A 16,508-nucleotide genomic window follows, 5' to 3' on the forward strand; every position below is an offset into this window, starting at 1 on the left:
AGTCTGCCTGTAGAACCAATCTTGAGTCAGATTGGTTCTATTTCCAAAGTGGAATTTACAAAACATTACATGGATTGACTGTCTGCAGATTGTGCATTTTTTGAGCAAAAAAAGGATGCATCTGCAAATACAAATTCACCCCACAGACTCATACGTATGTGCGTGTGCCAGAGAGAGAGAGAGACAGAGAGTGTGTGTGAGAGAGAGACAGAGTGAGAGAGAGTGTAAGTAAGAGAGAATCGCATAGTGAGGTCACCTGTAGTGCGACATGAACCCAAGATTCCAGTTGAAGCCATCCCTGTGGATCCTGAACTTGGCTCTCAGCCTCTTTGCGTTATTGCCTATCTTGGAGGACGATCACTCGAAGATTTGAGGCCAAATGACCCTGACCACTTTTAAAATATGGTGACCAGAACTGTGAACAGTATTGTACTCCATTCATGATCTGACCAAGGGTTTGCAAAGTTTTTCTACTTTTCTTTCCTATCCCTTTAGGAGCAAGCCCCAGCACTTGGTTTGATTTTGTTACAGTCTTACTGACCTGCATTGCAACTTTGCAATCTGTGTACTTCTCCACCCTCTACCTAATTTGATTATATTCTGAGTGATACAGTGACCTCACTTTGCTTATAATGTAGTTTAATTGTTAACAAGAGCCACAGTTTACTGGGGACATTTTGTTAGAACACTCTGATACTGATTCAGGCTGTAGCTTTCCATCAGACAACATAGTACAGCACAGCCCTGCAGAAGGTTCAAACAGTCCTTTAGTCTTGCCTGAGAGCAAGTCTTAGAAGAAATGCAGCACAAATTTACTAGTATGTTAAATTACAAAAAGAGATTAAATAAACTAGGTTGCATTTAGAAGGAATTTAGAAGACTAAGGGTAGATTTGACTCTATAGTTAAAGGGGCTATGGGGCTAGGGTGGCTATAACAAATGAGGTTGCTTATTCGCCACAATCACACTGAATGGTGGAGGGATTCACGGTCTGATACTATTCCCAAGTGCAGCTATACTCTGCATACAACAAATCCACCAACTCATCATTTGCCACCTTCAGTGCACTCCTATTGATTTTGGAGCCTTCAAAGCCAGGTAAAGTAAGGACTCACTGGATCCTCAACCCAAAAGAGAGAAAATGCTGGAAAGTTTCAGCAGGTCTGGCAGCATCTGTAAGGAGAGAAAAGAGCTAACATTTCGAGTCTAACTGACTCTTTGTCAAAGCTCACTGGATCCTCCACCTGGATACTACAGTGTCCCCTGAAAGACACTGGATAGCCTTTCATCATCCATCTGGGCTCATTCATCTTGCCGAACAAAAACTAGTTCTCAAATACAAACTCCTAATCAAGACTTTTTTGTTGTTTCCATTTGCAAAAATTAGGTTTGCATCAATTGTCCTCCAGGAAACAACCAAGATTTAGAATCTCATCACAATGAAGAGAAAATTTGAGAAAATGAGACAATTTCATCCAACCAATACCACAATATTTATTCAGTCAGTCAGCTCAACGACAGCCCAAAGTCTAACCATGTCAAGCCCTAGTGGTTTCTAAACCTAGTAACGGACTGTTACTCAATACTTGAGGAGAAAGTGAGGACTGCAGATGCTGGAGATCAGAGCTGAAAATGTGTTGCTGGAAAAGCGCAGCAGGTCAGGCAGCATCCAAGGAACAGGAGAATCGACGTTTCGGGCATCAGCAACACATTTTCCAGCAACACATTTTCAGCTCTGTTACTCAATATTTGTCAAAATAATTCCACAATTCAAACTATTACTCCCAAGTGACCATAATGCAAGGGAATAAGGAGGACAAACGTGAGCAGTAACCAGTGCTGACCAAGTTGGACAAAACCTACTGAGTCTGTGGTGCCAATGCCAGCCCGTTTGACATCCCACTATTCAACGTGCCAGTTTATTGAGCCATGAAAACAAAGAGTCCACATCAGGCTTCATTTCAACAAAGTCCAAACAGTTCAGTTTATGCAGTAGGAGGGGGTAACTGGGTAACTCAACTTGAGTGCAACTCAAATTATCAGATTAAAATCCAATTTATTTGGCAATCCTGATGTGATGGTGCACAAATAATAATTCAGAAATCAAGAGGCAAAATTTATCTCCACTGAAAGTTTGTCTTCGAACTACCACAATGTAAATGAAGTTCCATCTCCTAGCTCCAGCTTGATGCAAGGTTGATTACTTTAATCTGTTCTATATTTCAGCACAGGCAGGTCATTCTCTCTTTACTCTGGAAATGCAGATACAAACTACCCGTTGCAAATTCTTTAAAAGGGGAGGTAATGGAATAGTGATAATGTCACTGGACTGGGATTACAGAACCCCAGGCCCTAAAGTCCTGGACACATAGGTTCAAATCCACCAATGGAAGATATTGAAATGAAAGTTCAACCAAAATCTGGAATTAAAAAAAGCTAGCCTAATGGCAATCATGTAACCAATGGTGGCAGTCATAAAAGCCCACTGGTTCAATAATGCTCTTTAGGGAACTACTTCCCTGATCTGACCAACACATCACTCTGGACCCATAACAATATAATTGACTCTTAACTACCCTCAAAAATGGTCCAGGAAGCCACTCAGTTCCTGGGCAATAAATGCTGCCCACATCCCAGGGACAGATTTTTCAAATGTGCATTTATATGGCATTTTTAGCCGAATAAAGTGTCCCAACATTTGTCCAATAGACATTCTAAAACAAACCATAACACCAAGCAATACAAGGAACTATTAAGGTAGATAGCTAAAGGCTTGGTCAAACAGGTAGGTTTAAAAAGAAAATAAGCTGGAAAGCCAAACAAGTTTGGGAAGGGAATTTCAGAGCTGAAAACCTAGGTGGGCTGAAGGCCAGTCATCAATTTTCAAGGAATTTAAATTGGCAAGAGGGACAGCTTGGTTATCGGGTAGGAAAAGGTTAAAAGATTAGAAAGGAGGAGTGACCAGACCCTGGATGGATTTGAAAACAAGGGGTAGAATCCTTGATTCAGGAAAAAGCACTCTGTTTGATTGGCACCAGATCCTCATCTTCAATTCCCGCTTCCTGATGAAGGGCTTTTGCCCGAAACATCGATTTTCCTGCACCTTGGATGTTGCCTGACCTGCTGTGCTTTTCCAGCACCACTCTGATCTAAACCCTCATCTTCAATATTCAGTCCTTTCACCATTGACACATAATGGCAACAGTATAGACTGCTATAACTCAGCTAGACAACATTGAGTTAAAAAAAATTCATGTTGGACCTAAAATGTCATCCCCTTTATTTTTAAATTATGCTTTCTGGTTCTGGATTCTCCAACAAGGAAAACACCTCAGCTGAACTGACTCTACCTTTAACTATGTTACAAATTTCAAATCTCTTTTTTTGAAGAGAGAATCTAGGCTGTTTACTCAATTTCTCCTCATAGAACAGTTCCACCATTCAAGGAACAAGTCTGGTGAACCTTTCGACATCCACACTTTCCAACTACTTCCTTTTTAAGAAAAATTCTGCACAGTTGGTTCCCCTACCAAAGTGGATAACTTCACATTTTTCCACATTATCTTCCATTTGTCAATGTTCTTGACCATTCACTGTTCAAGTCCTCCTGAAGCTGTATTACATCTTCCTCACAACATCATCTCCTACTTAGGTTTGTATCTTGCAAATATCGAAATATTACATTTGGATCACACATCCAAATCAATTGTATATATTATGAATGGTTGAGTCCACAAATACTTCTCACCAAATAATTGAAAAACATTCTTGCTCATTCAATATTAGATCTTAGATAAGCAATGACAATTTAGAGAAAATGGAGTGAAGTCTACAAGGCTGAGTATCACTGTCTGCACTTATAAACTGGCTTGGTTTTGGAAGACCGCACAGAAGGGAAGCATAGAAATGAAGGGGAAGAGGAGGAGGAAAAGGCAGACCAGAGGGTGAAGGGAAGTTGCTCATTCTGCCAGTCAAGATAAAAAATCAGCCATAACGGATGTCATACCAGCACAAAATATTAACTATTTCTCTCTCAACAAATGCAGTTAGGGCAGGGTTTTGCAACATTCACTGTCTCGGGGGGCAGCACGGTGGCTCAGTGGTTAGCACTACTTCCTCACACAGCCAGGAACTGAGGTTCGATTCCAGCCTCAGGTGACTGTGTGGAGTTTGCACATTCTCCCCTTGTCTGCGTGGGTTTCCTCCCAGTGCTACGGTTTCCACCCACAATCCAAAGATGTGCAGGTTAGGTGAATTGATCATGCTACATTGCCAATAGAGTTAGGTGCATTAGTCAGAGGGGAATGGGACTGGGTGGGTTACTCTTTGGAGAGTCAGTGTGGACTAGTTGGGCCGAAAGACCTGTTTCCACGCTGAAGGGAATCTAATGTTAAAAAGAAATCAGCCAGATTAGGAATCAGTGGTACAAAAATTGAATTCATTGGTGAAACTCAGCAAGTCTGGCAGTATCTGTGGGAGAAAGCAGTGTTAATATTTCAAATGGATTGGACTCTTAAGAGGGAGCAACTGGTAGCAGCTTGGGATATATGAAGCGCTTTAGCACAGTAGATTTCAAACAATATCACCTACTGCACACGTCATAACATCACATTCAACTAAGCAGTTTCTGTTTAAAGGATTTTCACAGATATAGAAATATGAAAATGATTGGAAAAGATTAGCTAGATAGAAAAAGTAACAAATAGTGAAGTATGAGGACATTTACAATTCAAAAATGGTTCAGAGACTAGTCAAGGCTCATCTTAAGCAAAACTAGTTAGGGTTGAGCTCAGTCTGTCACAGTTTTAGCCACTCACTTCACTTTTAGAAATTGTCTATACACAACAGAGTTGTGTATATGATAAGTTTCAAAACACTCTTTCTCAACATCGACCACAAGATCCTAAAACCAAACTCCAACTTGATAAAGTGGACCCTTCCACATCCGACAGATATTTTGCTGCACTGCCACACACATGATTTACTGTGTCTGTTGCTCTCGAATGTGGTCTTCTCTACATTGGGAAGATAGGACGCCAACTTGCGGAACATTTCAGAGAATACCTCTTGGACACGTACTAAACAACCCCACTGCCCTGTGGCTGAACACTTCAACTCCTCCTCAAACTCCACCAAGGACATGCAAGTCCCAGGCCTCCTCCAACGCCAAATTCTAGCCAACTGAGGTCTGGAGGAAGAACCCCTCATCTTCTGCCTTGGGACCCTCCAACCACACAGGATCAATGTCGATTTCACCAGTTTCCTCATCTCCCCATCCCAACCTTATCCCAGATCAACCCTCCAACTCAGCACCATCCTCTTGAACTGTCCAATCTGTCCATCTTCCTTCCCACCTATCTGCTCAACCCTCCTTTCTGACCTATCACCATCACCCCCTACCTTTATCTACCTATCACATTCCCAGCTACGTTCCCCAGCCCCCTCCCCCTCCCATTTATCTCTCACCCCTTGGGCCACCCCGCATTTCTGACAAAGACCTTATGCTTGAAACGTTGACTGTCCTGTTCCTCAGATGCTGCCTGACCGGCTGTGCTTTTCCAGCACCACACATTTTACTCTGGTCTCCAGCATCTGCAGTCCTCACTTTCTCCAACTTGATAATGCCTGACTGCAGTGGCAATAATCAGTAGCGACATTTTAGGTGAATTCACTGCACATTCAGTGAAACTGTCAACAGATGTTTTCCTACCAACAATGCATTCCTACCCAAGTCAGTCATTACTGCTGTTGAAAGCTGAGATACTTTTCAGCCACGTTTGCAGCAGGAAAGAAAAATCTGAAGAATCCTAAATTACCCCCATGCATCACACAGAACTGCAAGATGTCACATCGAGTAATACTGCTTAAATAAAAAGTCAAACAGACGAATGAAGAACAACCAGCAGAGTGCAAATGAAGTAAATTACAAAAGTAGTGCTTAGTTATTTGTTAAAAGTCAAACGATGCATTTGCACTCCCCCTCCCCCGGCCTTTTAAAAACAACCTAGTTTAGGGTCCAAGGTGGAAGACGGACGAAAGAGAGGGTGCAGAAAATGCAAAAAAAAAGATAGCTGGTATCTTGAAGTGGAGGAGTCTAAAGGAAGGGATTTTCATCTGAAAGTAATAACATGGGGCTGGGGAGGGGAACAAATGTGCCCCGGACCACAGTGTAGCATCTCTGGCGCTCCGGGGAACTGCATGGGATCGGGATGCCTCTCATAGGGAGTGGGGAGGGAGTCCGGTTAAGAGCGCCCCGGGGTAAGTCATCTTATGTCAACAAGGCCCTCTGCTCCCTTCCAGCCACGGCTTTCCCTCCTAATCAAGGTCGGTGATGCGAGTCAGGCCTAGACTACCATCATCGTTCCTTCCTTCACATCTCCTCTGGACTTTAATGTGTATATATTTTTTTAAAAATACACCGCTATCCTCCGAGGAAACATCTTGCACTTTTACCTCATCTTACAGCAATACCGATCCAGGAATTGCAGCTCTGATTCTTGCCGACATAGCGAACCGCCACCGGCCGCGGCCCTACAGCTGTTGGACGGGGGAGGAGAGGCCCACTGGGCTCGGCGACACTGCGCAAGCGCCAGCGTGCAAACACGGCCTCGGCGACACTGCGCAAGCGCCAGCGTGCAAACACGGCCTCGGCGACACTGCGCACGCGCTGGCGTACACACCTGAACTTGGCGACATTGCGCAAGCGCCGGCGTGCCAACACGGACTAGGCGATACTGCGCAAGTGTCAATGTGCGGGCTCCGCTTCGGCGTCACTGCGTGGACGCCGGCTGGACGACATTGCGTAAGCGTCAGTGTGGGAGCTCCGGCACGGTGTCACTGCGCAAGCGTCAGTGTGAGGGCTCAAGCACGGTGTTGCTGCGCAAGGGTCAGTATGCGGGCTCCGGCTCGGTGTTACTGCGCAGGTGCAGACACCCAAGAGTCTGCCAGCCATCGGTCACATGACCGTTCTGAATACAGTCCGAGTGAAGTTTTTCCACAGTTACCTTGTTAATACTGCAAAATACATCAACTAAGCAGGAGTTTTAGCGCGTCGTACTTCCCCGTTTTTTAAACTATCGCCATTCAGTTCTTATCCAAGGACACCTTGCAGTTACGTCTCTGCAATTTCAACTATTGTGTATATTTATAATTATATTTGCGTGACTAATTCATCTGCTTTAACGTGAATGCTCTGTGCATTAAAATACAAGACCTTAAGTCTTGTCTTCTTAACATTTTTAATCCTGTCAACGTTATTTTGCACTATGGCTTGATGCTCTGACTATATAACTTTTTATTTCTGATTCTCTCTACTTTTGCCCTGTTTCCTTCCCTACTGTGTCCCCACATATGTCCCCATTCCCCCTGCCATTGTAGTTTAAACTCTCCCCAAGTGCACGACCAAATACTCTCCCTAGGACATCAGCCTGGGTCCTGCTCAGATGCATCATTTTCAGCTGGTCACACTTTTCTCTCAGAATTGGTCCTAATCCCCAGGGCTCTGAGAAACCCTTGCACAATGTCTCTGGCCATGTATTTATTTGATATATCCTGCTAGTTCTCTGATTAGCACGTGTCACCTTTGAGATGCTACTTTTTAACTTCCTAACTTATTTATGTTCTGCTTTTGGCGCCTCATCCCTTTAAATTTTTAACCTCTGTCATTGGTATCATTGTGTACCATGACCACTGCTTGATCACTTTCCAACTTCCGAATGCCCTGTAGCCATTCTGAAATATTCTTGGCCCTAACATCAGGGAGGCAACAAACCATCCTGGTGTCTCATTCTCTGACCAAGGAAATGGATATCTGTTCCCTTAAAATTGAATGTTCTATAACCACAGCTTTCCCACATTTTCTCCTCCTTTCCCATGCAGTAGAACCAACCGTGATGCAATGAATTTGCATGATGTTACTTTGAGAGGCCATTCCCTTCAACAATATTGAAATTGGTATATCTGTTTTGCAGGGAAATGGCCACAGATGATTTCTCCAATGCCTGCCCCTAGCCCTTTTACTCTGCCTGTGTCATCCATTCTCTCCCTAACTATGGACTGTTATCAGTGTGACTACCACTCTACGTGTTATCCCAATACTCTCAGCCTTGCAAATGCTGCTATGTGTCCCAGCCATCATTCCAGTTCCGAAACTCAGGCTTCCAGGAGCTGCAGCTGGGGACACTTCCTGAATCTTTATTGGTCCCGGGCCTTGGAACACCTCATTTGCCGCCTTGGGACCCTGCAACCACACGGTATCAATGTGGATTTCACCAGGTTCCTCACTTTCCCTCCCCCACCTTATCCCAGTCCCAAGCCTCCAACTCGGCACTGCCCTCTTAACCTGTCCATTGTCTTTTCCATCCATCCGCTCCACCCTCCTCTCTGACCTATCACCTTCTCCCCCAGCTTCAACTACCTTTTGTATTTCCAGCTACCTTCCCACCAACCCCAAACCCCTCCCATTTATCTCTCAGAACCCCCCCCTCCCATTCCATGAGCCTCGTTCTTGATGAAGGATTTATGCCTGAAATGTCGACTCTCCTGCTCCTCAGAAGCTGCCTAACCTGCTGTTCTTTTCCAGCACGCCATCCTCGACTCTGATCTCCAGCATCTACAATCCTCATTTACTTCTATAACCTGGTGTTGTGTTTCCTGAACGGTTAATTGTTAACAGTAACATAATGTTAAAGCCATTTAAAAATCAGCTAATTACAATCTTTTTGCAATATCAAGCAGAATTTCATTGCTGTCAAGGGTCTTACATTCTAAAATATTGTTGTGATGTTGAAAGATTCCAAAGAATGTCATGCACTTTTTGCAGTACAAATATTCATATTATGTAAACAAACACAATCACCATTCTGCATCATTAACTTTCCTAAAATACTTTTCAAATGTTCTTTTGCATTAATTGAATGAAGATTAAAATGTGGAACAGGAGTAGGCCATTTGCTCCCTCAAGCCTCATATTTGATCCAATATTCCTCGGTCTACTTTGCTGTCCATTCCTCATAAACCTTGATTTCCCTTTACTGATGAAGAATCTATCTATCTCAGCCTTAACTGTATACAAGAACTCTGCCCCCACAGCTCTCTTTGTCAAAGAGTTCCAAAGACTCAGAACTTCCAAGAGAAGAAATTCCTCCTCATCTCAGTCTTAAATTGGTGCCCCTTTGCTCTGGCACTATGTCCTCTGGTCCTAGACTCTCCCATGAGGGAAAACATCCTCTCAACATTTACCCTGTCAAGCCCCTTAAGAATCCTATATGTTTCAATTAGAATACCTCTCATTATTCTAAACTCCAGTGAGTAGATTCCCAAACTGTTTTAAATTTTGCTCATTAGACAATACCTCCATAACAGGGACCATCCTAGTGAAGCTTCTCTGAACTACCTCAGATGAAATATCTTTCCTTAGATAAGGGGACCAAAACTTTGCATGTACTCCAGATGTGGTCTCACCAGCACCTTGTACAATTGTTGTAAGATTTCTCTACTCTTACTCCAACTCCCTTGAAATAAGGGCCAACATTCCATTAGTGTTTGTGATTATCTGTGGCATCTGTGTGCTAGCTTTCTGTATTTTATGTACAAGTATCCCTAAGTCTCTTTTTCTCCATTTAAATAACACTTCGTTTATTCTCCCTTCCAAAATGAACTTTACATTTTCTATTTGACAACTTTAGACAATAGACAATAGCCAATAGGTGCAGGAGTAGGCCATTCTGCCCTTCGAGCCTGCACCACCATTCAATATGATCATGGCCGATCATTCCTAATCAGTATCCTATTCCTGCCTTATCTCCATAACCCTTGATTCCACTATCCTTGAGAGCTCTATCCAACTCTTTCTTAAATGAATCCAGAGACTGGGCCTCCACTGCCCTCTGGGGCAGAGCATTCCACACAGCCACCACTCTCTGGGTGAAGACGTTTCTCCTCATCTCTGTCCTAAATGGTCTACCCCGTATTTTTAAGCTGTGTCCTCTGGTTCGGCATTCACCCATCAGCTGAAACATGTTTCCTGCCTCCAGAGTGTCCAATCCTTTAATAATCTTATATGTCTCAATCAGATCCCCTCTCGGTCTTCTAAACTCAAGGGTATACAAGCCCAGTCGCTCCAGTCTTTCAGCGTAAGGTAGTCCTGCCATTCCAGGAATTGACCTCGTGAACCTACGCTGCACTTCCTCAATAGCCAGAATGTCTTTCCTCAAATTTGGAGACCAGAACTGCACACAGTACTCCAGGTGTGGTCTCACCAGGGCCCTGTACAGCTGCAGAAGAACCTCTTTGCTTCTATACTCAATCCCTCTTGTTATGAAGGCCAGCATACTATTAGCCTTCTTCACTACCTGCTGTACCTGCATGCTTGCCTTCATTGACTGGTGTACAAGAACACCCAGATCTCTTTGTACTGCCCATTTACCTAAATTGATTCCATTGAGGTAGTAATCTGCCTTCCTGTTCTTGCCACCAAAGTGATGACCATACATTTATCCACATTAAACTGCATCTGCCATGCAACTGACCACTCACCTAACCTGTCCAGGTCACCTTGTAATCTCCTAACATCCTCCTCACATTTCACCCTGCCACCCAGCTTAGTATCATCAGCAAATTTGCTAATATTATTACTAATAGCATCTTCTATATTATTAACATATATTGTAAAAAGCTGCAGTCCCAGCACTGATCCCTGTGGTACCCCACTGGTCACTGCCTGCCATTCCGCAATGGAACTGTTTATCACTACTCTTTGTTTCCTATCAGCCAACCAACTTTCAATCCAAGTTAGTACTTTGCCCCCAATACCATGCCCCCTAATTTTGCTCACTAACCTCCTATGTGGGACTTTATCAAAAGCTTTCTGAAAGTCCAGGTACACTACATCTACTGGATCTCCCTCGTCCATCTTCAGAGTTACATCCTCAAAAAATTCCAAAAGATTAGTCAAACATGATTTCCCATTCATAAATCCATGCTGACTCTGACCTATCCTGTTACTATTATCCAGATGTGTCGTAATTTCATCCTTTATAATAGACTCCACCATCTTTCCCACCACTGAGGTCAGACTAACTGGTCTATAATTTCCTGCTTTCTCTCTCCCCCCTTTCTTAAAAAGTGGAACAACATTAGCCACCCTCCAATCCGCAGGAACTGATCCCGAATCTATTGAACTCTGGAAAATAATCATCAACGCATCCATGATTTCTAGAGCCACCTCCTTCAGTACCCTGGGATGTAGGCCATCAGGCCACGGGGACTTATCAACCTTCAGACCTAACAGTCTCTCCAACACCAATTCCTGGCAAATATAAATTCCCTTCAGTTCAGGTCCTTCAGCCACTGTTACCTCAGTGATTGCTTGTGTCTTCCCCAGTGAACACAGATCTGAAGTACCAATTCAATTCTTCTGCCATTTCTTTGTTCCCCGTAATATATTCCCCTGTTTCTGTCTTCAAGGGCCCAATTTTAGTCTTAACCATTTTTCTGCCTTTCACATACCTAAAAAAGCTTTTACTATCCTTCTTTATATTTTTGGCCAGTTTACCTTCGTACCTCATTTTTTCTCTGCATATTTCCTTCTTCGTAATCCTCTGTTGTTCTTTAAAAGCTTCCCAGTCCTCCGTTTTCCCAATTATCTTTGCTATGTTGTACTTTTTCTCTTTTAACTTTATATGTTTCTTAACTTCCCTTGTCAACCACGGCCACCCATGCCTCCTCCTAGGATCTTTCTTCCTTTTTGGAATGAACTAATCCTGCATCTTCTGCATTATACACAGAAATATCCGCCATTGTTCCTCCACTGTCATCCCTGCTAAGGTATTGCACCATTGAACTTTGGCCAGCTCCTCCCTCATAGCTCCATAGTTAGAACATAGAACATAGAACAATACAGCACAGAACAGGCCCTTCGGCCCACGATGTTGTGCCGAACTTCTATCCTAGATTAAGCACCCATCCATGTACCTATCCAAATGCCGCTTAAAGGTCGCCAATGAATCTGACTCTACCACTCCCTCGGGCAGCGCATTCCATGCCCCCACCACTCTCTGGGTAAAGAACCCACCCCTGACATCTCCCCTATACCTTCCACCCTTCACCTTAAATTTATGTCCCCTTGTAACACTCTGTTGTACCCGGGGAAAAAGTTTCTGACTGTCTACTCTATCTATTCCTCTGATCATCTTATAAACCTCTATCAAGTCACCCCTCATCCTTCGCCGTTCCAACGAGAAAAGGCCGAGAACTCTCAACCTATCCTCGTACGACCTACTCTCCATTCCAGGCAACATCCTGGTAAATCTTCTCTGCACCCTCTCCAAAGCTTCCACATCTTTCCTAAAGAGAGGCGACCAGAACTGCACACAGTACTCCAAATGTGGCCTAACCAAAGTCCTGTACAGCTGCAACATCACCTCACGACTCTTGAATTCAATCCCTCTGCTAATGAACGATAATACTCCATAGGCCTTCTTACAAACTCTATCCACCTGAGTGGCAACCTTCAAAGATCTATGTACATAGACCCCAAGATCCCTCTGTTCCTCCACCTGACCAAGAACCCTTCCATTAACCCTGTATTCCGCATTCTTATTTGTTCTTCCAAAATGGACAACCTCACACTTGGCAGGGTTCAACTCCATCTGCCACTCCTCAGCCCAGCTCTGCATCATATCTAAGTCCCTCTGCAGCCGACAACAGCCCTCCTCACTGTCCACAACTCCACCTATCTTTGTATCATCTGCAAATTTACTGACCCACCCTTCGACTCCCTCCTCTAAGTCATTAATAAAAATTACAAACAGCAGAGGACCCAGAACTGATCCCTGCGGAACTCCACTTGTAACTGGACTCCATGCTGAATATTTACCATCTACCACCACTCTCTGACTTCGACCGGTTAGCCAGTTTTCTATCCAATTGGCCAAATTTCCCTCTATCCCATGCCTCCTGACTTTCCGCATAAGCCTACCATGGGGAACCTTATCAAATGCCTTACTAAAATCCATGTACACTACATCCACTGCTCTACCCTCATCCACATGCTTGGTCACCTCCTCGAAGAATTCAATAAGACTTGTAAGGCAAGACCTACCCTTCACAAATCCGTGCTGGCTGTCCCTAATCAAGCAGTGTCTTTCCAGATACTCGTAAATCCTATCCCTCAGTACCCTTTCCATTACTTTGCCTACCACAGAAGTAAGACTAACTGGCCTGTAATTCCCGGGGTTATCCCTATTCCCTTTTTTGAACAGGGGCACAACATTCGCTACTCTCCAGTCCCCTGGTACCACCCCAGTTGCCAGTGAAGACGAGAAGATCATTGCCAACGGTACTGCAATTTCCTCTCTTGCTTCCCACATAATCCTAGGATATATCCCGTCAGGCCCGGGGGACTTGTCTATCCTCAAGTTGTTCAAAATGTCCAACACATCTTCCTTCCTAACAGGTATCTCTTCTAGCTTATCAGTCCGTTTCACACTCTCCTCTTCAACAATACGGTCCCTCTCGTTCGTAAATACTGAAGAGAAGTACTTGTTCAAGACCTCTCCTATCTCTTCCGACTCAATACACAGTCTCCCACCACTGTCCTTGATCGGACCTACCCTCGTTCTCGTCATTCTCAGGTTTCTCACATACGCATAGAATGCCTTGGGGTTATCCTTGATCCTATCCGCCAGGGATTTTTCATGCCCTCTCTTAGCTCTCCTAATCCCTTTCTTCAGGTCCCTTCTGGCTATCCTGTATCCCTCCACTGCTCTGTCTGAACCTTGTTTCCTCAACCTTATGTAAGCCTCCTTCTTCCTCTTTACTAGACATTCAACCTCCCTCGTCAACCAAGGCTCCCTCACACGACCATTTCTTTCCTGCCTGATCGGTACATACATATCAAGGACACGTCGTATCTGCTCCTTGAAAAAGTCCCACATTTCCACCACATCCTTCCCTGACAGCCTATGCTCCCAACGTATGCTCCTCAAATCCTGTCTTACAGCATCGTAATTTCCCTTCCCCCAATTGTAAAAACTTCCTTGTTGTGCGCACCTATCTCTCTCCATAACCAAGGTGAAAGTCACAGAATTGTGGTCGCCATCACCAAAATGTTCACCCACTAACAAGCCCACCACTTGTCCCGGTTCGTTACCGAGTACCAAATCCAATATGGCCTCCCCTCATACTGCGTTAGAAAAGCTTCCTGGACACACACACAGTTCCCTTTATTCAACAGAAATATTGTCACTTCTGATTGTACCCTCTCCCTCTCAAATTGCAGATTGAAGCTTATTGTATTATGGTCACTACTTCCCAATGGCTCCTTCACTTCGAGGTCCCTGATCAATTCTGGTTCGTTGCACAATACCAGATCCAGAATTGCCTTCTCCCTGGTAGGCTTCAGCACCTGCTGTTCTAAGAATCCATCTCGGAGGCACTCCATAAAGTCTCTTTCTTGAGGTCCAATACCCATCCTGATTCTCCCAGTCTACCTGCATGTTGAAATCCCCCATAACAACTGTAGTAACATCTTTGCGACAGGCCAATTTCAGCTCCTGATTCAACTTACATCCAACATCCAGACTACTGTTTGGGAGCCTGTAGATAACTCCTGAGAGGGTCTTTTTACCCTTAGAATTTCTCAGCTTTATCCACACTGACTCTACATCCCCTGATTCTAGGTCCCCCGCGCAAGGGACTGAATATCATCCCTTACCAACATGGCCACCCCACCCCCTCTGCCCGTCAGTCTGTCCTTATGATAGCACGTGTTGCCTTGAATATTCATTTCCCAGGCCCTGTCCACTTGAAGCCACGTCTCAGTTATCCCCACAATATCATATCTGCCAGTTTCCAAAAGAGCCTCAAGCTCATCCATCTTATTTCTAATGCTTCGTGCATTCATGTATAGTATTTTTAATTTGTTACTGCCCTCACCCTTCCCATCAACTCCTATTTCACTCAACCTTACAGCATGATCCCTTTTTGAGTTTTCTGCTTCATTGATACAGTTGTCTTTCTCGACTTCCCTTGTTCGAACTTTCCCTTCAATTTCCTTCTTAAACATCCAGTTTGTCCCCTCCCCCCCTCTACTTAGTTTAAACGTAGCTGTGTTGCAGTAGTAAACCTGCCTACCCAGAATGCTGGTCCCTAACCTATTAAGGTGCAACTTTTTGCCCACTGAACTCATCAGCATTTCTCTGCACAACTTGGTCTGGACAAATCTGGCTAAATTGCTGATAATCGTTACATAGCATTCTGGACCTTCAACTTTCACTGCCTCAGTATTATCTGGAGCATCAGCTTTGGTTTTAAATTCAGCTTTGTTTAAATCTGATCGTGGGATGTAGACTTCTCCAGTTAAGCTAGCATAGGTTGCTCAACCCCCTTGCCCTTGGGAAGGTGATCCTTGAACCACTGAAGTCCATGTGGTGTAGCAACACTAACAGCGCAGTTATAAAGGGAGCTTGAGGATTTTGACCCAGTGATAACGGTAAAACTGTGATATGTTTCCAAGTCAGGATAGTGAAACTGACAACTTCGTAATTCAAGATTAGAGTGGTGCTGGGAATGCACAGCAGGTCAGCAGCATCCGAGGAACAGGAAAATCGACATTTCGGGCAGGAGCCCTTCATCAGAACTTCCTGCTCCTTGGATGTTGCCTGACCTGCTGTGTATTTCCAGCACCACTCTAATCTTGACTCTAATCTCCAGCATTTGCAGTCCTCGCTTCTGCCAACTTTGTACTTCAGAAATAATAAGTCACCCAAAATGAGAGACCAAATGTTGTCCAAATCATGTTGAAATACACTTCTGATAATCAGAGAAAAGACTCTCATCGTAGCCATTTTAACCTGTCAAAGTCAAAGAAGGCACCCAGTCTTTTTCCCAGGGTTAGGAAATCAAGGACAAGAGGGCATAATTTTAAGGTTAAAGGGGAAAGCATAAAAAGGAACCTGAGGGGCAAGTTGTTTACACAGAGGGTGATACGCATGTGGAATGAGTTGCCAGCAGTAGTGGTTGAGGCGGGTATGTTAACAACATTTAAAAGGCATTTGGACAAATGGACAGGAAAGGATTAGAAGGATATAGGCCAAGTGCAGGGAAATGGGATTAGCGTGGATGGACATTTTGGTCAGCATGGACCAGTTTGGGCCAAAGGGCCTGTCTCCATGCTGTAGGACTCTATGACTCTATTACTAACAAACTACATCTAATTTCAAAATTTACACATTTCATGTCCTTCCACAGACATGACAGAAATGTTCAGCTATCAACAGTATGGAAAAAATGAAAGAAATTCAACAAGAAATCGTCTCCTGATTTCTAACTGAGTTTCATCTCTTCTTGGGCATCACGGGCAGCATGGTGGCACACTGGTTAGCACTGCTGCCTCACAGTGCCAGAGACCCGGGTTCAATTCCCACCTCAGGCGACTGACTGTGTGGAGTTTGCACATTCTCCGTGTGTCTGCATGGGTTTCCTCTGGGTGCTCTGGCTTCCTCCCA

At 44.1% G+C, this 16,508-nt stretch overlaps 1 protein-coding gene across 2 annotated transcripts in view; it reads right to left on the minus strand.

Moving 5' to 3' along the window:
* Nucleotides 1–16,508, minus strand: part of ralbp1 (ralA binding protein 1) — a 69,152-nt gene that overhangs the window by 33,856 nt on the left and 18,788 nt on the right. Inside the window, exon 1 of one of the 2 annotated variants that reach the window (XM_072569853.1) lies at nt 6,454–6,590. The exons of the other annotated variant lie outside the window; for it this stretch is intronic. The gene's annotated coding sequence lies outside the window, so the exon portion shown is untranslated. Of the gene's footprint in view, nt 1–6,453; nt 6,591–16,508 lie in introns of those variants that run through there. 2 annotated transcript variants of the gene reach the window in all.

Source organism: Chiloscyllium punctatum, chromosome 5 (assembly GCF_047496795.1).
Source record: "Chiloscyllium punctatum isolate Juve2018m chromosome 5, sChiPun1.3, whole genome shotgun sequence".
In the NCBI taxonomy this organism is placed as follows: Eukaryota; Metazoa; Chordata; class Chondrichthyes; order Orectolobiformes; family Hemiscylliidae; genus Chiloscyllium; species Chiloscyllium punctatum.